The sequence below is a fragment of the Narcine bancroftii genome, chromosome 5 (genome assembly GCF_036971445.1).
Source record: "Narcine bancroftii isolate sNarBan1 chromosome 5, sNarBan1.hap1, whole genome shotgun sequence".
NCBI classification, from domain to species: domain Eukaryota; kingdom Metazoa; phylum Chordata; class Chondrichthyes; order Torpediniformes; family Narcinidae; genus Narcine; species Narcine bancroftii.
Window position 1 is genome coordinate 220,715,336 of NC_091473.1, and position 24,961 is coordinate 220,740,296.

Genomic DNA, 24,961 nt, shown 5'->3' on the forward strand with positions numbered 1-24,961 from the left:
ATAGACACTGATGAGGGTGATGTGACGCTTGTTTTGAAGTGGGAGTCGCATGGACATGATTCGGTCCGAGAGGCCTGTCGGAAGGTTTTCGAGTTTGGAGGCAATGAAGCTCTTGACCATGAAGCCTACACCAGATAGGCGTCGTTCATCCGAAGGCTTGCCAGACCAGTAGAGTGTGTAGCCCGCGCCGCGTTCTTGGAGGCTGCCTACATCTGCCAGGCGGACTTCACTGAGAGCGGCTATGTCGATGTCAAGTCTGAGGAGTTCATGTGCAATGAGGGCAGACCGACGTTCAGGTCGGTGGCTGTCAGTCTTGTCTAGCATGGTTCTGATGTTCCAGCATGCTAGCTTGAGTTTGTGAGCATCTTTTGAGGGGGAGGACGTGGAGGGGGAGGACGTGGAGGGGGAGGACGTTGAGGGGGAGGACGTTGAGGGGGAGGACGTGGACCTGTCCTCGGGCCTGCGCAAAGGAGCTTTTAGGTGGAGTGCAGTGCGCGCAGTACTGGCCCCACCCTTTACACCCTATTATAATTTCTATTATAATTTTACATTTTATCTATCTTCTGAGCTAACAGCTCTTGTGTCTCTTTAACTTTTTTATTAGATTCTTCTAATTTATTTTTTAAGTCCTCTACTTCCATTTCTACAGCTGTTTCTCGTTCTTCCACCTTGTCCACTCTTTTTCCTATATCTGACATGACCATCTCTAATCTATTCATTTTTTCTTCTGTACTTTTAATTCTTCTTTTTATTTCACTAAATTCTTATGATTGCCATTCTTTTTCTGATTCCATATATTCTTTAAAAAATATATATCCATTGTCTTGCCCTTCCCTTCTTCTTCCATTTCTCTATGTTCTTCCTCTTCTTCTTCCTCTGTGTTGGTCATCTGTTGTTTCCTTGATTTCTTTTTACTCTCTTCTTTCTTGTTCTCGTTGTTTTCTATGTTCTCTTCTTGTTGTTGTGTTGTAGCTGTCATTCTCAGCTGTGGAGATCGACTCCTCAGCTGGTCCCCCCTCCCGTCAGTGTTTTTTTTGTCATGCGCATCGCGCATGCGCGACTCCTCACGCATGCATGGTTGCGCACTTTTGCTTGGCTCCGCGAGCCATTTTTGTAGTCCCGAGCTCGGGACTTCGACTGTCCTGAGGGAGCGGGCTTCTCTCTCCGCGGCGGGACTCCTCGGACACGTAAGGCCTTCACCTTCTTCTTCCGATGTCTTTTCTTCTTCTCTTCTTCCCGTTGCTTTCGACTTTTCTTTCTTTGCTGCCATTTTCTTCTCACCTTTACTTTCACTTTATTGTAATTTTTGTGTTTGTGCCTTTGTGTTTTCTGTGTTTTTTTTTAAACTTTTCCGGAGAGGGCTGAAGTTCCCCGACCGGCCACTACTCCATCACGTGACTCCTCCATCTCAGATTCTTGTAGAACTCTATCAAGTCTCCTTTCATCCTTCTTTGATCCAAAGAAAAAAGTCCCAGATCTGCTAACCTTGCCTTATATGACATTTTCCAATCCAGGCAACATCCTGGTAAATCTTCTCAGCACCCTCTCCATAAATAAAACATCCTTCCTGTAATGAGTGGTTGCCCAATCTCGAAGAACTACAGCAGATCACCAGTCACTTTTTCAATCTATAGCTCTTAGCAGCACTGGCAATCAGCTTGAAAAAAACGGGAGTTTTGTACCAACTGGCTCCTGGATCAGCTAAGAAGAACCAACTGTCCTCATTGATGATAATTGTCTCAATGGCACCAACAAGCTTTACTACCCGGGCAGCACAATAACATCCTCAACATCTCTAGATGAGCGAAGATCTAGGCCTGCTTTGCCTTTGGTCAGCTGAAAGATCAGGTTTGGTCACAGAACATCAGGTTGGCTACAAAGTGCAAGGTGTACAGGGCTGTTGTCATATCGGCCTTGCTGATATGGAGTTGAGACGTGGTGCTTATATCAGAGTCACTTATGTCAGCTTGACCAACTGCAGCAGCATCACTTACATTCTCTGATGAAGATGACCTGGTAAGAAAAGGGGTTGAGGTCCTTTCTCAAGCCAGAATGCCAGCAGTTTGGACCTTGGTGATGTCAACCCAACTGGGCTGGGCAGGTCGTGTTATCAGAATGCTTGACGGATGTCTGCTCAAGGGCATCTTGTATAGCCAAATGTCTTGTGGTACCCAGAAATGAGGAGGCCAGAGACTACAAGGATGTTTTGCACAGGAGCCTCAACAAAGCTGACATTTCCCCATCAACATAGGAGGATCAGGCTCAAGATGGAGGGGCGTCATCAGAAAAGATGTGGACGCTACTGAGAAAAAGCTTAGAGGCAACAGAGGAAAAGTGCGGAAAGTGCCACAGCAAAGCTTCTGCCGCTGTTGTTCTTCCAAGCCTCACCTGCCATGTATATGCCAAGCAATGTCTGTCAAGGATCAGCCTGTACAGCCACTCCAGGATGCACATTTCAAACCCCACAAACTGACTGAAAGGAACCATCATCATCCTACAGGATGGATAGCCAGAAGAAGACAATGAGATGATCAGAACTGAACACAATGTTCAAATATGGACTCTCCAGAGATTTGTAGAGTTGTAACATGATCTCTTGACTCTGGAACTCAATCCCCCTATTAATGATGCCCAGCATCCCACAGGCCCTCTTAAGCATCCTATCAACCTGCACAGAAACCTTGAGAGATGTATGAATTTGAACCTCAAGGTCCCTCTGTTCCTCCACACTGTTAAGTATCCGACCATTAACCCTGTACTCAGCTTTCTGGCTTGATCTTCCAAAATGCATTATTCTCACACATTCTGCCACTTTTCCCACCAACTCTGCATCCTGTCTGTATCCTTTTGTAACCTATGACAATGTTTAGCACTATCCAAAACTCCTCCAACCTTTGTATCACCTGTAAACTTTCTGACCCATCCTTCTGCTTCTTCATTTAGTTCATTTATAAAAATCCCAAAGAGCAAGGGTCCCAGAACCGGTCCCTGTGGAACTCCACTGATCAGTGACCTCCAGGCAGAATACATTCCATCCACTACTCCCACCCATCAACAACTTACGGGTTGTAGGTTAATTGGCTTGTGCACACAGCACAGGCTTGTAGGATAGAAGGGCATGTTACCATGCTGAATGTCGAAAAAAAATGGTAAGGTCTTGGGGAGTGAAATCTGGTGATAGGATCCTGGACAAATGAAGGTAGGAGAAGTGTAGCACAGATACTGTATAAGAAGATAAAGGGGATCATGCTGAGTCATAGACTGATCACACATTCAAAATGCTGAGGAAGAAAACTGACAGGAGAGAGGAAAGGTTGAATTAAAAAAAATGTTAACAGCATTAGCATTACCCTAATTCCAGTGGATTTTTTTGTTTTAGCTTCTGTGGATATTTTTCAAGTTATTTCACAATGTCTTTGATTTTTTATTCAGTCGTCATAGCAGGGAATGGATTGTTTAAAACAATAAAATTGGTTCAAGAAATCATTTCCATTTTAGGAATGTAGAGTCTATCATTGTACTTAACAATTCCTGTTCTGGAAACCAGCAATATTTCCAACTTGCAGTTAAAATAAAGCTGCAGAATTTTGAGCAGCCATGATACTTACTATAAAATTATTACAGTACACTGATACATGTTATTAATTTAAAGTTATGTAACCTCAGAATTTATTAATATTGAAACAAAATGATTCCTTCAAGCATGAAATAAAATTCCCTAATTAAGTATCTCTGCAGAATAAACAGTCTTATTCAAGAAATTTGCTCTAGAGGCAAAAGACTGCAGTTACAAGAAATAAGAAATAAAGCAGAATGCCAAAAATCTAGCAGATTAAACTATAGGTGGAAAGAAAATTAACATTTTGCATTATCAGAAATGGAAAAACTTAGAAATGAAGCATCAAAAGTTGTAGAAAGAGGGAAGACATAGGTGGGAGAATGTAGATAGAATAAAAAGATTAAGTGGTTACAAGGAGAGACTGAGCAACACTTCACTTCTTGGTGAAAGGCTAGTGAACACCAAAAGGTGAATCTGGAGATGGTATATTCAGGAGATAAATGAAATCTGAACCTCAGAAGGCATAAGGGAAAAAAAAGATAAAATGGGTTATTTGCAAGATACATGCTCGGAATGGCAATTTGATATTTTAATTCCGTTCATTCATTCTGAAGATCAAATTAAAAGGTGCTGCCCTTCCAATTTACATTGTGTTTTTGTGAGATATGTGCGTAAAGACAGATAGATCAGTACGAACGTGGGATAAAGAACTGAAGTAAGTTTCCATTCTTCCATTAGGCACCCAATTAGTCTTTAGTTTTCTCCAAAAAACACACCATAAGAGGACTAAAATTTAATAGTTGCAAAAACTCAACAGCTCCATTGAGAATTTTTCCAATCTCACATCTGCAAGTCCCAGCTGATGGGCAGAGGAAAGAATAGAGGCCAATCTTTGTAAAAAAAATTGTCATGAAACAAAATACATCAGCTGCTTTCCCCAGAACTTTAACACATAACCAGATTCTATTGAAGATTTTCAGATGATCAATAAATTGATCATTTCTTTATAAGGTTTAATTAGTGGCACATTCAATTTAACATGTAGTTCAGTTTCCTCCCCTGTCCAAATATTAGCTGTTGCTAATTAACATCATTCCACATTAGACTGTTTACAATATAAATTGGGAAAAATATTGATATGAGCTAAAACAAATGATGCCACTAAAAGACACTTTTATGTCTTACCATTGGAACCGATACCAAGTTTGCATGCAGAGGAACAAATTTGAAAGGTCAGAGTCAAGTTTTCTACCATATGACCAGGAAAATTTTAAGTATGTACAAAATTTATTTCAAACACTGCAGTAAAATTATTGTAAAAACTTATTAGCCTCATTAGGGTAAGAGTAATTCACATTCTGTCAAGCTCCAGCTTAAGTAGATCACCTGGCAGGTCTTTGCCTGAATCACTGCTGGATCCCTTGTTGTAGTCATATATTAATAATTTGAATGAGTGTGAAAATGGCACATTATGCAATTTTGCAGACAATACCAAAATGGGTGGAGTGGTCAACAGCAAGGTAGGTTGTTTAAGGTCACAACACAAAGTGGGCAATGGAATTATATTCAGACAAGGGCAAAGTGATGAGAACGTTAAACCAGGGTAGGTCATACACACCATAAGACAGGGCAGGAGGTAGTATTTGTAGAAGAAAGAGAGGTAGGGTCCCAAGTACATAGTTCCCTGAATGCTGGAACACAGGTAGACAAAGCAATGAAGGCAAATAACTTGGTCATCAGAAAGGGCTCTCCAGTGAGGCATCATGTGACAGCTGGTCTAGACATTGGTGAGATGGAACAATATGCAATTCCAGTTCCCATATTATGGAAGGATTTGATGATGTGAGACCAGGTAAAGAAAATATTCACAAAAGTGTTGCCAGGACTGGAGGGCTTGTTAGAACAGGATGCTTTCCCTGCAGCAAAGGAGGCAGAGGTGTGATCTTAACAGGCCTTTACAAATCGAGGGAAGTAGCACAAATAAGATGGACGATCACAATGTTTTCCACAGAGTAGAAGGCCAAAAACAAGCGAACACAGATTCAAAGCGAGCCGTTAAATGTTTAAAGGGATTATACTTGGTGATGGGATGCGGAAGAAGCTGCCAGAGGATGAGGTAGAGAAGGGAACGTTCAAAAACATTTCGACAGGCCCACGGGTAGGAAAGGTTTCGAGGGGATCTGGGCCAAATGAGTTTAAGGAGGTACCTTGGTCTGTAGAGAGAAATTAGGCCGAGGGGCTTTTTTCGGTTCTGGACGACTCCATGACGTGCGCCCATCGCGCCTCAGTCACCACACACACGCCTGAGCGACACTAAACAACTGTCCGACCATCGCGCGCCCTCCCTCAGGGCTCGGGTTCTGCCGGGCGGGCGCGCGCGCGCGCGCGCAACCCGTCAATAACTCGATGGCACTTCCGCTTCCCACTGCGAACGCAGTTCAAAGACGCGCATGCGTAACGGAGGCAGCTTCCCATCACGGTTTGAAGAAGGCGCGTCTCTTCGCGATGCCGGACGGTCTACGGACCGAAGAGGAGAACGAGGCAGCTATCGGGGAGATGCGGCTCGGTTTGAATGAGGTGAGTAAAACACGGAAGGCTGGAGATGTCAGAATCCCGAGAAATGCTGGAGGAACGAAGCTGAATCCCATGACTTATTACCAACGTTTCGGGCCCGAGAGAGTCCTCAAGACCCAGGCATGGAGATCCATCACTTTATTATTTGCTGTCTCGGGCCAATTTCATTCTGTTAAGGGCGCTTAGTTCTGCAGTGCAGTGGTGTGTTGTACTGATGGCGGGCTCCGCCCTCATCTCCCCTGGTTTCCTGCCTGAACCCTCTGAAGACCCTACCCTCGGTTCTAAGATTATAAAAGCTCTCCAGTCGTGAGAGCTTTTACTCACGTTCTAACTTTATTAGCATTCCCCAGAAGATGGAAGCGCTGCTCAAGCCAGGTCTGCTGCTGATTGACCCTTTGTCCCCCGACGTGGCTACTGAGTAGATTGCTTCCAGGGCTACCTGCCGTGACCAGAGGGCTGAACTCAGGAGGTCTGCACACATTTTGAGGGGAGGAAGGAAAGGGTATGCAGTCATCAGGGACTGCACTGCATATGATGCTGCCATCGAGGCTTTGAAGGCTTTGTACCGGAAAATGCAAAAAGAGGTCCTAGTGAGACACTGATTCATTCTACGTTGCCAAAGGCCAGGGCAGACCATCGATGATGACCCGCTGGATCTGTGGAGGTACGAAATGGCTACGGGCCCTGTTCGTAACAGATCTGGGACACTAGTTGCGGGGGTCCGCTCGAGGGACATGAGGCAGTAACTGATTGAGTCAGGTAAGAAGGACCTGGCTAGCCACGTTGAAGTGGCCCAGTCAGTGCAACAGGCCAAACACGAGAATGATAACCTCAAAGCGAGTGAGCTCGCTCACCCAGGTGACCCCTTCCAAGGACCGGCTGCTACTGCTACCCCAGCCCTAACAGCTGTTCCTTCCTGTGCTAGGGAGCGCTCACAAGCTAGGAAGTTATTTTCCGGCACCAAGGGCTAGCATCCCTGATCTCATTGCCTGGCTCAAGACTCAGTTTGCTCCATCTGTGGCAAGAAAGTGCATTGGGTGAGGGTTTGCCATGCGAGGGGAAGCTCGAGGAAGTCCATGACGTGCACCACTCTTAGATTCGATTCCAGCCCCAAGCCATCTGCCCCGAATTTGCCTGAACCCAGTTGCTGCACTATATGCCGAAGGAGGGTGGATGTGAGAAAATGTTGCAAAAAAGGCTCAGTGGCCATCTTGCTGCGACTCAAATTCAAATTCCGCGCCAACATTGTCAGAGGAAGGAGGGCAGCCATCTTGCTGCACCACAAGGTTGACGCTGTCATGATAATGAATATGTATGAGATGTACCGGAAGTCAGGTGGTATGAGAGAGAGATAAGAGCACAAGCAAGAGAACAAAGGAAACGGGAGAAGAAAGCCACAGAGAAGTTTACCTGATAAAACTTGTGTTTAATGTTTCATTAACTTCACATTTCGGGCCACAAATGTGACATTGGCGACGAGGATGAAAGAAGCTTGAAGAAAATTAAAGACTAAACAAGATTACAGAGGATTACAGACGACTTCAAGGTGATAAGAAATTTCTCTGTGACTCAGTACTTTTGGGGCTGGAATATTTCATCATGGCCAGACAATTGCTCAGTACGTGACAAGACTACGCCAGCTAGGTGTTGGATGCAATTACATGCCAGCTGATTTGGACAACCAATTACTGGATCAAGTCGTACAGCACTGCAGATCAGATAAACTCAGAAGACGTCTACTGGAAAGAGGGAGTGAGTTGGAACTCACCGATGCTTTAACCATTGCTGCTGCATTAGAGGCTGTTGAAGGGCAATTTCATACCATGACCCTGAAAGACAACTCAAGCCAGCAAATTAAGAGGCTCTCACATCGCCATAATCAGCCAAGATATATGCCGACACAGGACGTGGAGTGTTATCGATGTGGAAACCGAGGTCACTTTGGAAAAGACCCATATTGCCCGGCCAAAGGCAAAGTTTGCAGAAAGTGTGGAGGTAAGGACCACTTTGCAAAGAAGTGCAAAAGCAAGTCCAATGCAGACCAGAAGAGGAAGAGTACAACTTCCAAAGGCAAAGCCTGGGGGAAAGGAAAGTATCCTGGAAAGAAAGATACCATTTGCCAGATAGACGGTGACGATGATGATACCCAGGAGGAACAGAGTTGTTACCAACTTACGTTGAATGAAGTACGTCATGAGAAGGTCGCAGTGATCATTGGTGGAGTGTCAGTTCAGGTCACTGTAGACTCAGGCAGTGACAGTAATGTGATTGATCGACATTTATGGGAGAAGTTGAAAAGGAAAAAGATCATCTGTACCTCAAAGAAGTGTTCCAAGAAACTATATCCATTCACAGCAACTAAGCCATTGCAGACCATTGGATGTTTTACTGCAACTGTTGAAGCTGGAGATAAGTACACCGAAGCAGAGTTTATGGTCATAGAAGAGAGGGGAGAACCATTGCTGAGTAGAAGCAAGACCTGGCAATACTTCATATTGGAGCTTGTGTCAATTCAATTCAGTCATACGAGGATATGAAGCAAGAATTCCCCGCAGTCTTCCAAGGAGTAGGAAAGCTGAAAGGTCGACAATTGAAGCTAGTAGTAGATGAAACGGTCAAACCCAAGGCACAACCAATGCGCCGAACTCCATTTGGACTTCGTGGGAAAGTCGAAGCCAAAATTAAAGAATTGATCGAACAAGACATTATTGAACCGGTGGAACATTCAACACAATGGGTCAGTCCCGTAGTGATTGTGCCCAAACCAAAGGGTGAGATAAGACTATGTGTTGACATGAGAATAGCCAATGAAGCTATAATTAGAGAACGACACCCTATACCAACAGTGGAGGAAATAACTACCAGTAAGATATTCTCAAAAATTGATCTGAAATGGGGCTATCATCAATTAGAGCTGGATCCGGGTTCCCGAGATGTAACTACATTTGTGACTCACTGTGGATTGTATCGTTACAAAAGACTATCATTTGGAATTAATGCAGCTTCGGAGATCTACCAGTATGAAATCCATCGAGTGATTCAAGGCATTCCTGGAGTTGCCAACATTTCTGATGACATTATAGTCCATGCACCAACGAAGGAAGAGCATGATAAACGGTTGAGGCGTGTACTATCTAGACTACAGGAGGCAGGCCTTACCGTGAATGGAAACAAGTGCCAGTTTAGTGTGTCAGAAATGGACTTCATGGGACACAGACTTACACGGGAAGGACTAAACCCTGCAGAGGCCAAGGTGAAAGCTATTGCAGAGGCACGTGCACCTCAGAACGCAACAGAGGTGAGGAGTTTCCTGGGATTGGTCAATTTTTGTGCAAAGTTCATTCCTAATTTCGCTACAGTGGCAGAACCACTAAGGAAACTAACCAGGAAAGGAGTACTATTTCATTTTGGATCTGAGCAGAAGAAAGCATTCACAGCGCTGAAGCAAAGCCTGACAGATGCAAAAACTCTTGGATATTACGATCCGGCGGCATCAACCAAAGTCATAGCGGATGCCAGCCCAGTTGGTTTAGGAGCAGTGTTGGTCCAGATGCATGATGGAGGACCAAGAATCATTGCCTATGCCAGCAGATTGTTATCAGATGTGGAAAGAAGATACTCTCAGACAGAGAAAGAAGCACTCGGACTTGTATGGGCCTGTGAGAGGTTCCATACATATTTATACGGCATTGAATTTGAACTCATCACAGATCATAAGCCATTAGAGGTGATCTAAGCACCTAGATCAAAATCATGTGCCAGAATAAAGAGATGGGTACTCAGACTACAACCCTACAAATATAAAGTAATCCATATTGCAGGGAAAGCAAACATTGCTGATCCGCTGTCCAGATTGGTGAAGGATGGTGGTCCACAATCCAAGTCAGAATTGGGAACAGAAACAGAGAGCTTTGTATGCTTCGTAGCTATTCAGTCGACTCCGAAAGCTGTGACTACGAAGGAAGTCGAAAGAGAATCCGAACGTGATCCAGAACTCATGGAAGTAAGAGAATGTGTACAGCGTGGACTATGGGACAAGTGTACTCACAAGGCTTACATTCACATTAGAGACGAACTTTGTTGCATCGGACAGTATGTATTAAGAGGTTGCAGATTGGTGATTCCGCAAAGATTGAGACCGAAGATCGTATCCTTAGCGCATGTACCAAGCAAAAACCTCAGGACCAAGGTATGGTGGCCAAGTTGTGATAAAGACGCAGAGAAATTTGTTAAAACTTGTCACGGATGTCAAATCACAAGTAGGAGTAATCCGCCAGAACCGATCCGGAGTACGCAACTCCCGACAGGACCATAGATCGACGTAGCTGTTGATTTTCTTGGACCTTTACCGACGGGTGAATCAATTATGGTAGTGATAGATTACTACAGCAGATACTATGAGTATGTAGTGTTGAAGTCCACAACCACTGAAAAAACAATACAAGCGTTAGCAGAGATATTCGCAAGATATGGATTACCTGTTACATTATACTCTGACAATGGTCCACAATTCATTTCAGAGACATTTGCGGAATACATGAGGACCACAGGTATCCACCATCATAAAGTAACTCCGAAATGGCCGCAAGCCAACGGAGAAGTAGAGAGACAAAATCAATCCATTGAAAAACGATTGAGGATTGCACTCGCAGAAGGACAAAATTGGCGAGAAGCATTGCTATCTTATGTGGCTGTCTATCGAGCAATGCCTCATGCAACCACTGGAAAAAGTCCTGCAGAAGCATTTTTTGGGAGAAAAATCCGCACAAAAATGCCAGAAATAAAGGAAATCCAAGACGACCAGGAGATGAGGGACCATGATGCTGAAAAGAAAGGTGCAGCAAATCTGTACACAGATTCGAAACGTGGAGCCAAGTACTCAGACATCATGCCAGGAGATAATGTTCTAGTGAGGCATGAAACTGGTGGTAAGCTAGACACACCTTATTACCATCAACCCTATACTGTCGTATCCAGAAGTGGCAGTATGGTGACAATCAAGTCTCCGACTGGAGTCATGTATAAGAGAAATGTCTCAGGTGTAAAAAGGTACCAGTCCAGAGATACATCAAGCGAAGAGATTGAAAGGCCAATACGAGATGCTGAAACTGAGAGACCTGATGATGTTCCAGAGGCAGTTACCAGCACTCCTGATGAAGTGACTAGAGCGCCAGAAACACCCAAAGCTGTGGCGAGCAGTATTTCCGACGCTGAGAGTGAACAACCGAGAAGCGACGACAATATCGCAGGCGGGCCGAAACGAAACCGGAAAGTGCCCAAACGATACGAAGACTTTGTGCCATAATTTTAATAAGAACTTTGAGACAGTATTTAATCTTATATCATAAAGTGCATGTATGAATGTTGTAGGAAGTAAATTTTATGTAGTTGAGTTATAATATTACCATTAGTTACGATGTTTGTATGTTTCCGAGGGATATTGGTAAGTGAAGGTAAAGTTTATTTCTGATTAAAGGAGGGATGTCATGATAATGAATATGTATGAGATGTACCGGAAGTCACGTGGTATGAGAGAGAGATAAGAGCACAAGCAAGAGAACAAAGGAAACTGGAGAAGAATGGCACAGAGAAGTTTACCTGATAAAACTTGTGTTTAATGTTTCATTAACTTCACATTTCGGTCCACAAATGTGACAGACGCCATCTCACCCACGGGCAACCCAGGACAGTGGGGGCCACTCAAGTGAGGAGAACAGCGTCTCCAGAGTCCTTGCCTCAGTGGTTCTAGATCAGGACGGCCTCACCACCTTAGCAACTCCATAGTGACTGTTAATGTAAATAAACACTCCACTAAATACCTATACTGAAAAGGTTCATAGACTCTCAGACTGTAGAAGAATACAACCTAAAGATGTATCCTTCCAATTAATGTATATTTCTTGCATCTCATTTGCACTCTACTCATATTCAAGAACATTGCATAGTACATTTGCCTTTTGTGGGGGGAGGGATTTTGTAAAATACGCCTGTATGAACTTAATGAATTGTGTGCTCTGGTGTTGTTGGGTCTAGACTTCCTGTGTCACCTTAAAAGTGTGTCCTTGAAGTATTCTGGTCCCCTCCCCCATAACAGTTTGGAATGGAGGGCCCTTAAAATCAGAACCCACATGCAATTGAATATTGATGCCCCCACCTCTCTTCCCAAATCTGTCCCCAGATGGCAAACCTATTGCTACCAAGAGCAAAAGGTACAGCACAGCAGACTGAGACTTCATAAAGTCTGAGATACAATGTCTACTCAATAAAGGTATCAACGAATCTAGCACTAGCCCTTGGAGAGAGCAAGTGGTAGTAGTAAAAGGGGAAAACAAGTCCAGGCTAGTAACTGACTATAGCCAAACTATTTATTGGTACATATTCCTGGACACTTACCCCTCCCTTGGATTGCAGACGTGGTGAATGATATTGCGCAGTATTGGGTCTATTTGACCATCGACCTGAAAGCTGCTTGTCACCAGTTGCCAATCCGTTCCGAAGACCATCCAAAAATGGCATTTGAGGCTAATGATCGTCTCTATCAATTCCAGAGGATCCATTTCTGTATTTCTAATGGTTTCCATCTTTTCCAGAGGAAGATGGACAGAATGGTAGATGAGTATGGGTTGAAGGCTACCTTCCCCTACCTCGATAACTTCACCATTGTGGCCATACACTGGAGGACCATGACACCAACTTTCAGAGTTTTCTCCATGCAGCAAAAGCCCTGAACCTCACTCACAATTCTAGCATCTGTGTGTTCTGGACTAAATGTCTGGCTATCCTTGGATACATGATGGAGAATGGCATAACTGCCCCCGACTCCGATAAGATGTGCCCCCTTAGAACTCCCCGTTCCCAGGACCATGAAGGCTTTGAGGACACCACTCATTTTGGGGCAGCTATGTCTACTGCTAGTAGAACAGAAGTCTCCATTTGGGATATCATCCGTCAGGCAGGATGGTCAAATGAAAGAACTTTTAGCAGGTTTTACAATAAACCTTTGAGGATGGAGGGGCAAAATTTAATTGCAGCAATTTTGCAGGCTGCCGATTGAATTGTGACTCTTTCTGGAGGTCCATTGATTTACCCTGTGGTCTTTCAAACCATGTGAAAAAGAGACCACTAAGCTTTGAAATCTCATTAGCGAGCCAATAAACATTATGAAAAATAGAGCATTAAACAAGAACTTATCAGTTCGAAGTTTGATGATTATTATTTGAGTAATGGGAGTGATGAGATAATATGCCTTCCTGTAATTACTTTGAACATTGTTCAGGTAGTTTCTAGTGAATCATGTATGCCTCACAATAAAACGCTCTTTTGAAAGAATTATACCAGTGGATGTCTTTTTCAAGATTCAGAGATTGGCTGCACATGTTCAGATGGGATCTCGTATTATCTCACCACTCCCATTACTCAAATAATAATCATCAAACTGAACCGGTAAGTTCTCATTTAATGTTCCATTATTTATCAAATTATTGTTATCACACTAAATCTTAGTATGTCACATCATCTGCTGTATTTTAGAGGTAGGGTTCTTTTGGGCAATAGTAGTTTGACTCCTGAATCTCTAAATATATTGTCCCTCAGGCTGAAAGCACAATGTAAAACATTTTGAATCAAACCCTTAATCTACAACAGTCTCCCCAACTGATATTAGGGAGACTGGGTCTGTGCATGGGGGGGGGATACCAGGATGCCAGGATGGATGGATGGATGTTTATCGAGGAAAAAAAACACAATTAAAAGACTAAACAGAATCGTAAAAGATTGTTTACCGTCACCATTTATTTCTCACTTATTATGTGCTATATCTCGGATTTTTCTGATGTACTTTTTGCTTTGTGATGTGTCCTTACAGTTCCACAATTCTGCTTGAAGGGCTTAAGCCTGAAATGTTGGGTGTGTATCTTTGCTGTATAAAGTACACTGTTGGACCTGCTGAGTTTCTCCAGCAGTGTGTTTATGCTTCAATTTCAGTGGATGCAGACCTTCGTGTTTTACTTTTGCTTAATTAGTGTTCTTTTTAAAAATATGTTATTTATAGTTTTAAAAACTGAACTCAACAGTTTACACACTTACTCACAGCTTTACAAATTTGTATCAATTACAACTTATCCTAATCCCATCTATGCAAAGCCTAACACTCCTTTCCCTTTCTCCCTCCCCCCCACCACCACATTCCTTTGACCTCAAACACTTAACAATTGGACAACTGAAGAGCAAAAAAAACCACTTAGTACATTAAAACGTTCAAATGGGATTAAATAATATCCCGGAGTTATGAGTGTAGCTTGGCCCAGCGGCCAGAGATTCGTCTGATTTTTACTTTGTTTTCCTGTATTTCCTTGGCTGGACTGAGGCGGATCCTCATTGGCCCCCCCCCCCCCCCCCACCCCAGTGATTGGGGAGGAATTTGAGTGAGCCAGGCCCCTTGGCAAAGTTGTCTCTTTTCACAGCCGTGCTCCAATATTCCTCAAATGTGGCTGCCAAATTTTTTGGAAGGTGCAGTACCTTCCCCTCAAGTTATAGGTGACTTTCTCCAGGGGAACACAGGCTTGCATCTCCCTGCTCCATTGCTCAGGCAAGCATTGGATTTCCAGATAACTGCTATGCATTTCCTGGCCATCTCCAAGGCAATCATTACGAATTGAATTTCGAATTTGGACAGCTTCATTTTAACTCTTACCCAGCAGGAACAACTCGGGGTCCTGTGGGAAATTTTTTAAATATAATTTTTTATTTTTCACACTGTGAACCATATCAACCAAAATATATACAAATGTTTCTCATTAAATATACACAGTGACATTTTCTCCCTTTATTCCCCCCTTCCCACCCCACTCCAAAACCAATAAATATTCAACATATACAATACAATAAAACCATAAAACAATGTCTTCACACAATGAAAAATAAACAAGAAAAATGTGTCATCTACTTTGACACATGAATCAAGTTGTTTTGTCTTATCATTTTAGGGGGTGGAGGTCTGAGGCAAGCCCTCTTTGTTATGTTCCATGTATGGTTCCCAATTTTGTTCAAATAATATGACTTTATTTATTAAATTATGTTTTTTTTTCCAGTGGAATACATTTATTTATTTCCATGTACCATTGGTGTATTCTCAGGCTCGCTGCCATTTTCCAAGTTGACATTAAACATTTTTTTGCTACTGTGAAGGCTATCATAATAAATCTTTTTTGCACTTTATCCAATTTGAGGCCTAATTCCTGACTACTTGTGTTACTTAAAAGAAAGATCTCTGGATTTTTTGGTATGTTTTTTTTTGTGATTTTATTTAATATGTGATTTAGATCTTCCCAAAGCATTTTCACTTTTGTACATGCCCAAATTGCATGTACTGTTGTTCCCATTAGCTTTTTACAGTGAAAACATCTATCTGATATTGTTGGATCCCATTCTTTTATCTTTGAGGTGTGATAATATAACCTGTGTAACCAATTATACTGTATCTTGTGTAACCTTGTATTTGTTGTATTCTTCATAGTTCCAGAACATAACTTCTCATGCTTCATTTTTTATCTTTGTTTAAATCTTTTTCCCACTTTTGTTTAGTTTATAGTTTATTTCATCATTTTCCTTATCTTGCAGCTTAATGTACATGTTCGTTATAAATCTTTTAATTATTATTGTGTCTGTAATCACATATTCAAAGCTGCTTCCTTCTGGTAATCTCAATCTGTTTCCCAATTTATCTTTTAAATAAGTTTTCAGTTGATGATATGCAAACATTGTACCATGAGTTATTCCATATTTGTACTTCAACTGTTCAAATGTTAATAAATTATTTCCCAACAAACAATTTTCTATTCTTTTGATTCCTTTTCTCTCCCATTCTCAAAAGGAAAGGTTATATATTGTAAAAGGGATTAGTAGGTTTTGTGTAAATAACAATTTTGGTATTTGGTAATTTGTTTTTTTTTCCTTTCTAAGTGGATCTTCTTCCATATATTAAGTAAATGATGCAAATCTGGTGAGCTATTTTATTGCACCAGCTTCTCATCCCACTTATAAAGTATATGTTCCGTTACCTTCTCCCCTATTTTATCTAGTTCTATAGTCCAGACTGGTTTTTCCCTTGTCTGGTAAAAATCTGATAAATACCTTAATTGTGCGGCTCTATAATAATTTTTAAAGTTTGATAACTGCAAACCACCTTGGTTATACCTCTCTGTTAATTTATCTAACACTACCCTCGGTTTCCCTCCTTTCCACAAGAATTTCCATATTCTCTTTAGTTCATTGAAGAATTTCACTGTTAAGGGAATTGGTAACGATTGAAATGAGTATTGTATCTCTTTTAATGTAATTTGCCCTCCCTATCAATGTTAGTAGTAATTCTTTCCAATGTTCTAAGTCTTACTGCAATTTCTTTTAAGCTAAATAATTTAGTTTTTACAAGTGGCTTAAGTTATTATCTAACCTGATACCTAGATATTGGATTGCTTGTGCTTGCCATTTAAATGGTGATTCTTTTTTAAATTCTGTATAATCCGCATTACTCATTGGCATCACTTCAGTTTTATTTGCGTTGATCTTGTACCCCGCTATTTTTCCATACTCCATTTTCTTATGTAATTCTTTTATTGATATTTCTGGTTCTGTTAGGAATACTATGATGTCATCTGCAAATAAACTGATTTTATACTCCTTCTCCTTTATTTTTATCCATTCTATTTTATTTTCTGTTCTTATCAGTTTTCCAATGGTTTTATTGCTAAGGCGAACAATGAGGGGGATAATGAACATCCCTGACTAGTTGACCTACTTGATTTCAATTGGCTTGTTTTTTTTTGTTTTTTTTTTTTCCAAACAGCTGCTTTATTTGGTCCAAATTCAGGACATGAGATTCAATTCCTGTAATTGGGTGAAACGGTTAGTGAAATGTTATTATATAACTAACGACCCAGGATCGAATCAAGTCCTGCCTGTTAAGAGTCAGTATGAACCCCCTGTAATTAATAGGTTAATTGGGCAGCACGAGGTTCATGGGCTGGAGAACCTTTAACCGTGATGTATTGATAATGTTTAAAAATATATAATCGGAGTCACTAATATTGATGGAGAGAATCTATTCCACCTCCACTTCCCACTGCCTTTTAAAAGCAAGCAACATATTAAAAGACTCACCCCTCCCCAGACACAATCCCTTTCCCCTCCTCCCCATGTGGATGATTCACCAGTGTGAGATCACCCTCCAACAGATTCCTTCCCCCTGTTATCAGACTCCTGATGATCCTCATACCTGCTGCTTTTACCTTGTACCAACTGATCTGTCCCTGTAACTACACTTCTGCACTGTGGCTTATTTGCTGGACTATGTACAGGATGTCTAGCTAGATTGCTCCAAAACAAACTTCCTCACTGCATCTTTGTACATGTGACAATAAACTTGAACCTGAAAACAAACTGCAAATTGACCACAAGACCAGGACCTGTTTGAATTTGTTGCCTCAATAACCACAAGACTCCTTTCACCCTTGCCCTGCGTGGGAGCCCCCACTCATCCGTGCGGCCGGGGGGAAACAGGGGCTGCAGCCGGACACACGCGTTGTCAGGGACCTTTCTCCCCGATTTTTTTTTTTTTTCCCCCCCCCCCCCCCTCCACCCTCTCCGTGGGACAGGAGGCGCGGTCTCTGCCCTCTCACCCCTCCTCACCCATTTACTGTGGGGGGACGAGGCACCGGCCCATCCCGAAGGCCGCACTCACCACCGCCCCCCCCCACCCCGGGCAACACGGGATTCAACAAAGGCCGAGTCCGCGCCCCGGGCACCGAACACTTCGGACCCTCCGGCTGCTCCGCCGGGCCGTGGCAAGTCTCACCTCCAAGCCGTGGCCAGGCCGCAGTCTCATCGATTTCAATTGGCTTGATACATATCCATTTACTGTTACCTTCGCCAATGGTCCATTATGCAATGCTTTAATTCAATTAATATATTTTTCTGATAGATTGAACCTCTGTAAAACTTTAAATAGATAGTTCTACTCTACTCTGTCAAAGGCCTTTTCTGCTTCTAAAGCAACAGCCACTGTTGGCTTCTTGTTTCCTTGAACTGCATGAATTAGATTAATAAGTTTACAGACATTATCCGCTGTTCGTCTTTTAATAAAACCAGTTTGATCTTGTTTTACTATTTTTGGTACACAATCGGCCAATCTGTTTGCTAATAATTTCACTATTAACTTATAATCTGAGTTAAGTAGAGATATTGGTCTATATGATGCTGGTGTTAATGGATCCTTCCCCGTCTTTGGTATTACTGTAATTATTGCTGTCTTACATTAATCTGGCAAGTTTTGTGTTTCTTCTACCTGGTTCATTACTTCCAGGAGAGGAGGAATTAATAACTCTTTAAATGTTTTATAGAATTCTATGGGGAATCCATCCTCTCCTGGTGTTTTATTGTTCGGCAGCTTTTTTTAATATATCCTGTACTTCCTCTATTTCAAATGGTTTTATCAGTTCCTCTTCTTGCAATTTCGGCAGTTCAATTTTTGCTAAAACTCTTCTATTTTATCATCTTTTCCCTCGTTCTCAGTTTGGTATAATTGTTCATAAAATTTCTTAAAGTTTTCATTAATCTCTATTGGGTGAAATGTAATTTGTTTGTCCTTTTTCCTTGATGCCAATACAGTTCTTTTAGCTTATTCTATTATAAGTTGCCAGGCTAATGTTTTGTGTTTTTTCTACCAATTCGTAATACTTATGCATTATTTTCATTATGTTCTTCTCCACCTTGTTTCTTAGTAATGTTTCATGTTTTATTTTTTGTCCGCCAATTCTCTCTTTTTCGTTATATCATCCCTTTTTACTAGTTCCATTCCTGTACTTACTATCTCCCTTTCCAACTGTTCTATTTCCCAATTGTAGTCCTTTTTCATCTTAGTTACATAACTTATTTTTTGTCCTCTAATGAAGATTTTCATTGTGTCGCATAATATAAATTTGTCTTTCACTGATTCAGTGTTTATTTCAAAATGTTTTAATTTTACATTCAATAAAGTCTCTATATTCTTGCATTTTAAGTAGCATGGAGTTTAACCTCCATCTATATGTTCTTTGTGGGATGTCCTCCATTTCTATTGCTGATATTAGGGCTGAATGATCTAATAGTAGTCTAGCTTTTAACTCAGTTTTCCTACCTCTCCCTTGAATATGGGCTAACAACAAAAACATATCAATATTTGAGTATGTTTTATGCCTACTCGAATAATATAAATATTCCTTCTCACTTGGGTGGGTGCTGCCTCCTCCATATATCCATAAGTTTCTTTTCCTGCATTGATTTAACCATAAATTTGGCTACTTTATTCTTTTTGCTTGTCTTTTGTCCAGTTTTATCCAACTTTGGATCCAAATTAAGGTTAAAATCCCCTTCTATCAATGTATTTCCTTGTGTATCTACAATCTTCAAAAAAATATCCTGCATAAACTTTTGATCCTCCTCATTAGGTGCATATATATTGAACAAATTCCAAAATTCTGAGTATATCTGACACTTTATCATTACATACCTCCCTGCTGGATCTATTATTTCCTCCTCTATTTTGATTGGTACATTTTTATTAATTAATATAGCTACATCTCTGCCGCTATGTGTCCTACCCAGTCTCTCTTTAATTTGTTATGTTCCACTTCAGTTAGATGCATTTCCTGCACAAATGCTATATCTATTTTTTCTTTTTTTAGTAAATTTAATAGCCTCTTCCTTTTAATTTGTTTATGCATTCCATTAATGTTTATAGTCATATAGTTCAACGAGCTGTCTTGTATCTTGTTTACATCTAATTTCTCCTTCCTCACCACCTCCATCCCCCTTTTCCCCATTTTCATCTGTTTTCTCTCTTTAAACTCAATGCATGACAACACATTTAAAACATAAATACTCCAATAATTCCTACACCCAATATTACCTTAACCCCAAATGGCCCCCTTCTCTGAGTTGCCCCTTAACCCTTGCCGGCAACCACAACTCCTCTTTCCATTTGGATTATGATCTTGCTCGCAAGTGTCAACTGATTTCGCAGTGACAGTTATTCTCTTCCCCCCCAACCCCACCCCAGAGAACACTTTTTTTTACACATATAAAAAGCTCTCCCTTTTTTTGTATCCCCTTACTTCCTTCCTTCCCTTCTCTTTTCCCTCTTTAATTCTTTACATATACATTTTATCGCCGTTCTTCATTCTTATTACATCTCTTCATCTCTCCTTCTGTCCTGCAAACGCTCTGCAAATTCTTGTGCCTCCTCCGGATCTGAGAACAGCCTGTTTTGCACCCCGGGTATAAGTATTTTAAGCCGCTAGATATCTTAACAAACACTGTTGGGACTAACTCTGCCCTGGGGCATTGGCAAGTGAACTGGCGTGGACTTGACGGGCCGACAAGGCCTGTTTCCACACCGTAAACAGTTATATGGTTATATGAATTTATAATCTTTTTTCCATAAAATCATTTTTGCTGTATTAAACTCCTTCCACTTCTTTAAGAGTTCAAAACTTATGTTTGGGTAAAAATAATATTTTTTGACCCTTGTATTCCAATGGCTTATTATCTTCTCTAATTTTATTCCTTGCCCGCTCCAGTATATTTTCTCTTGTTGTATATCTAAAAAAATTTACTAAGATGGATCTAGATTTTTGATGTGTCTGCAGTTTCGGAGCTAGTGCTCTGTGTGCCCTTTCTATTTGCATTTCTTCCTGCATTTCTGTTGTTCCCAGGACCTGTGAGATCCATTCTTTTATAAATTCCTTCGTATCTGTGCCTTCTTCATCTTCCTTCAGGACCACTATTTTTATGTTGTTTCGTCTACTATAATTTTCCTACATATCAATTTTCTGAGATAACAACTCTTGTCTCTTTAATTGGTCACTTTCTTCCAATTTTCCTCTTGTTGTTTACTTCCATTTCTACAGCCATTTCTCGTTCTTCCACATTTTCTACTCTTCCCTATTTCTGTCATGACTAGTTCTAATCTTTGCATTTTATCTTCTGTTCCTTTCATTTTTCTTTTAATTGAACTAAATTCTAATGACAACCATTCTTTTAATGATCTCGTTTGTTCTTCAAAAAAGCTTTATCTATATTCTGTCCATCTGTTTTACCTTCTATTTCTCTGTGAAGATCTTGGTCTTCTTCTTCTGTGTCTGTACCTGTGTTTGTCTTTTTCTTCTCTTTGTATTGTATCTCTTCTGATTTTCCTGATGAGTTGCTTGTATCACTTTGTTGGGCCTCTTCTTGCTGGGCCTCCTGCTGCTGCTCCTCTTGCCGTTCACCCTGTTGACTTTTTTTCTCACCTGGTACCTCACTCCCTCTCCTGCCGCCTCCCTCATCTTCCAGCTGAGAGCCCTGGTGTCGGGCGTCTGTCAGCTGGTCGCCGTGTTGTTGCCTACTCGTCGGCTGAGCCTCCCCTCCCGTTGGTGTTCTTTTACCTTTGATTGCGCAGTTTTGTTTGGCTCAGAGAGCCATTTTTGCAGTCCACTGGTCTGGGGATTGCGACTCCGCAGGGCCAGCACCAATCTTGGAGAACGGACGTTCTTCGCCACCATGACTGCCTGTTCCTTTGTGCAGGTACGGTCTTCTTTCTTTTCCAGTGACTTTTTTTCTCGTTTTTACTTTTTCCTTCTTAGGTGCCATCTTCTTTCTCTTCTCTGCAATTTTATCTTCTACTTCTTGTATTTTATAATTGTTGAACTTTCTCTTTTCTGACTTTTTTTCTTTTTTATGGAGAGGGCTTGTTTTACCCTACTGACTTCTACTCCATCACGTGACTCCACAGGGTCCTGTGGGAATTCTTTACCTATAATTTTCCCTGAGACTTTGCCTAGTTCTGTCCAGAAGGACCTCACCTTCGTACATGTCCAGGTTGCTTGCACAAAAGTTCCTATCTATCTCAATGCCACACCTAAAGCAATGATCTGACTAATTAGTGTTACCTGAATGAAACTGAGCTGGGCTGTTTTTTTTTAAACTGTGCCAAGATGTGCAACTTCAGATGTTTCATTTCTCCAGCTGATATCTTATTTTGGGATGTTTGATGGATATTTGACATTTAATGTGGCTGAAATTAAGCATCTGCTGTGATATTTGAATTCTGAGTTGCTGAATTATTTTGAGTTACATCGTCATTTGGATGTGCTGCAGCTATGTAAGGTGCTCTATGATTCGATGGCTCTGGCATATGTTCCACTACATCATCAATAGTTAATGAATAATTTTAAAAATTGTTTTTTTTTATTGATATCTGTTATTTTGAGGTGGTTCGGCAGATGTGCCATGACATATTAATTTCAATAAATATATACTGCTTTTCTCTCTGGTTTCATTGTCTTTCTGGGTGAGGGAAGTGAGGATAATTGTTTTAGCCTGATGTTCTGAATTATTGTTGGGTGACTACAAGCTGCTCTCACACTGAGATTTTTTTTCTTGGTCCCATTTGTTGCATTCGTTTTAAATATTTACTATGCTAATGCTCTAAATTGGTCGACTAAAATTTGAATCAATTTCTGATATTTAAACGTTCTTTGTAGTATTGGTTCGTAGAGCTTTACATATCAGCGATCTGGTTTTTTTTCTGTATTTTTAATTTCCAATGCAATATTGAAGTTTTTCCTTTTGCCCGTTCTACTTGGGGTTGACGTACTTTATGTTTTGAGACACTTGACAAGTGAGCTGTGGTGCTTTTGAGAGTTACTTCAGGAACGATGACGATTATTATTGATCTTAAATGGTGTGAAAATAAGCTCCGAAAAGAACGAACAAGATGCATTGACGGGCTGTCCTCGTTATACTGTTTTTCGCGACCAAAACCCTTTTTAAAATTAAGAGTTGAAAATTGAGACCGTGTTCTTAATTTTGAAGGGTTTTAACATTGAGTTAATTTGAGACATTTCATTTGTGGAAGGTGTTCAATAAGCATTATCATTTTTATGAGAGCAGCTTCATTAATTTGACCGGTTCAGTTCAACATTACACTAGATCTTTGTTTTGATAATTATAGTAATAGAATCCAATATAATAAAGCAGACAATTTGCCGCCCCACCTCCACACTGATACACAATTACGTATTTATGGTAATCCCATTCAGCAGTACTATGCCCATACCCTTTTGTCGTGGGATAATTCTCTGCAGTTCTTTCAACAGGTCCCAGAACACTGACGCTGCACGTTCGAATCTTTCGCTTAGAGGTGATGGAACTTTCTCCTTCATGGTTTCTGTATCATCCTCTCGCAGCTACTATTACACCATTGAACAAATGAAATGATTGGATATTTCACCGCATCCCAGAGTTGATCTCTGAACTTAGATTGAGTCACCACTTAGACGAATGTGTTTATGCAACAGTTTAAATTCAGGAGTAAAGTTCCAGCTTGACGGAATATATTCTCGGATTCGTTAAAATCACTACGATCTTTTCCTGTAATTGTATAATAGATGAAATAAAGGACATATACCATCCACAATGGTATGAAGCTCCCGGATAAGGCAAAGAGCAAAATGATAAACTTTTTTCTGCTTTCCATCTCCGGGTCATTGCGATTATCTGTATTTCCTTTTCTCTTTAGCTCTTCGCGCACTCGGCTGGCCACTATAATGTGTCTGACTGTCAGTGCGTTGAATAATAATATTAAGGCAAATGGGAGTAAAGGCATTAAAACGGTATCAAACCAATCAAATCCCACCCACCCCAGCTCAGAATAATAACCTGGCTTATTGTAACAGCCCCACGGAAACGTTATTGATGATTGTCCAAGATTTCAGTGTAAAATACCAGGGAATGTTTTTTACGAAGAGGAGACATCCTGTGGTCCCAAGTACGACAATCGCCGTTCTCTCTGTGCAATACTTCACTTTAAGTTTCTGACAACAAATGACTACAAATTGATCAAAGGTGAAGGCTACGGTGAACCAAACAGAAGAATTGGTACTTGCGCGACTCAGGACAAGGATAACATTGCACACTGGGGTGATATCCAAGAAACTCCCAGGGAAGTAATAATAACTGATCATCCAGAGAAAGACCTCAGTGATTATGGATAATAGATCCGATGCTGCCATAGCCACCAGATAGTGTATGGTGCACGATGAGAGACCGCATTTACCTCAGGACAGGATCACAATCGCTACTAGATTCACTTGAAAATAAAAAAAATAATTGAACTGGTAAAATACATTGTTATTAACAGCAAATGTTTTCTAAATAAAGACATAAAGAATCACAGCGCCACAGTTTTGCAGTACAGAAACAATATCTTCAGCACAATTTGTTCATGCCGACCAAGTTGTCTCCCTAAAGTAGTCCCATTTGCTTGCGTTCAGTGCAAATCTGTCAAAATGCTACTCATAGATAAAACTGTCTACTGCTTTTTAAAATTTTACAATTATAACTGCCTGCACCATTTCCTGTGATATTTATTTCGATATATCCAGTACACAGTACGACAAAGTGCCCTTCAGAATCCTTTACGGATTTATCCCTTCACTTTCAATGCATCTCCTCTCGTTTTAGATTAACTTGTAAGAAAGTTTATTACTATTTAATTTAACTCTGCCCTTTATGATTATACAAGTCTCTGAAGTTACCCTCTCAACCTCCTATTATTCAGGGATATGTTCTAATCTGTCCAGTCTCTATCAAAAATAGTAGCCTGCAAGTCTCAGTAATGTTTCTGTGTATCTTTTCTGGACGCCTTTCATCGTCATGATATCCTTTTCGATAACTCGGTGAATAAAACCGTGTTCCCATCCATAAATTCAATGATTACACCTCCTCTGTGGTGAGGAGGATCTCTAGTGACGA

At 41.0% G+C, this 24,961-nt stretch overlaps 1 protein-coding gene and 1 long non-coding RNA gene across 5 annotated transcripts in view; one reads left to right on the forward strand and one right to left on the reverse strand.

Annotated features, from left to right (window-relative positions):
* LOC138764894 (NACHT, LRR and PYD domains-containing protein 3-like) overlaps positions 1-5,938 on the reverse strand; it is a 56,587-nt gene extending 50,649 nt beyond the window's left edge. For all 4 annotated transcript variants that reach the window (XM_069941326.1, XM_069941325.1, XM_069941323.1 and 1 more), the window contains exon 1: positions 5,767-5,938. The gene's annotated coding sequence lies outside the window, so the exon portion shown is untranslated. The remainder of the gene's footprint in view (positions 1-5,766) is intronic.
* Positions 5,864-23,651, forward strand: LOC138764898 (uncharacterized). The gene is made up of 2 exons (XR_011358349.1): positions 5,864-6,136; positions 23,305-23,651. It is a non-coding gene; the product is annotated as an uncharacterized lncRNA (long non-coding RNA).
* Positions 23,652-24,961: the final 1,310 nt, after the last annotated feature.